Here is an 862-nt window from a genome sequence, read left to right as displayed (position 1 = left end):
AAGCAAGCAAAGAGAAGACAGTGAAGAATAAAGGGCAAAGAAGTAGAGTTAAAGAATCGGATCCTTGAATGTTGACACCAAGACTGGTAAAGGAAGAGAAATAGCTGGCATAATGGAAAGGAGAAAGATAGATGTACTGTGTGTGCAAGAGACGAAGTGCCAAGGGAGTATGGCGAGACTGTTATGAGGAGGCTTCAGGTTATTCTATCATGGCAGGGACGGGAGGAGAAATGGCGTGGGTGAAAGGGTGAAAGAGAAGTACATGAACAGCGTAGGGTATCTGACAGAATAATGACAATGAAGTTGGGTACTGAACGAATGCTACTGAATGTGATCAGTGCGTATGCTCCACACGTAGAATGCGAGTTGGAGGAAAGGGAAGAATTCTGGAGCAAAGTAAAGGAAGTGGTTCAGAGTATACCGACAGCAGAGAGAATATTTACGGGGGCGGACTGCAATGGCCATGTCGGAGAAGGAAATAATGATGATAAGCATGTGATGGGCAGATATGGAGTAGGAGAAAGAAACCTGGAAGGACATATTGTTGCCGGCTTTGTTGTAAGGATTGAAACTGTGGTAGGGGGCAGCTATTTTAAGAAGAGAGAAGGGCACAGAGTAACCTACATGAGTGGGGATAGGAGTACACAAATATCTTATATTCTGTGTAGGAGGTGCTATCTGAAAGAGTTATACCCGGAGAGAGTGTAGCAAAGCAGCATTGGGTGGTGATTAGCAAAGCAAGATTTGAAGTGAAGGCGAGGAGGAAATTTAGGACGGAACCAATGATCAAATGGTGGAAGAGGTTAGGCGGCTTTGGCAGAAGGGAAGAAGTCAGTCGGGCAGAGGTCTCAGATACAGTTAA

This window comes from Penaeus monodon, chromosome 20, assembly GCF_015228065.2.
Source record: "Penaeus monodon isolate SGIC_2016 chromosome 20, NSTDA_Pmon_1, whole genome shotgun sequence".
NCBI lineage: Eukaryota > Metazoa > Arthropoda > Malacostraca > Decapoda > Penaeidae > Penaeus > Penaeus monodon.
The sequence above is the reverse complement of the archived record's forward strand: the minus strand, read 5'-3'. Positions refer to the sequence as shown.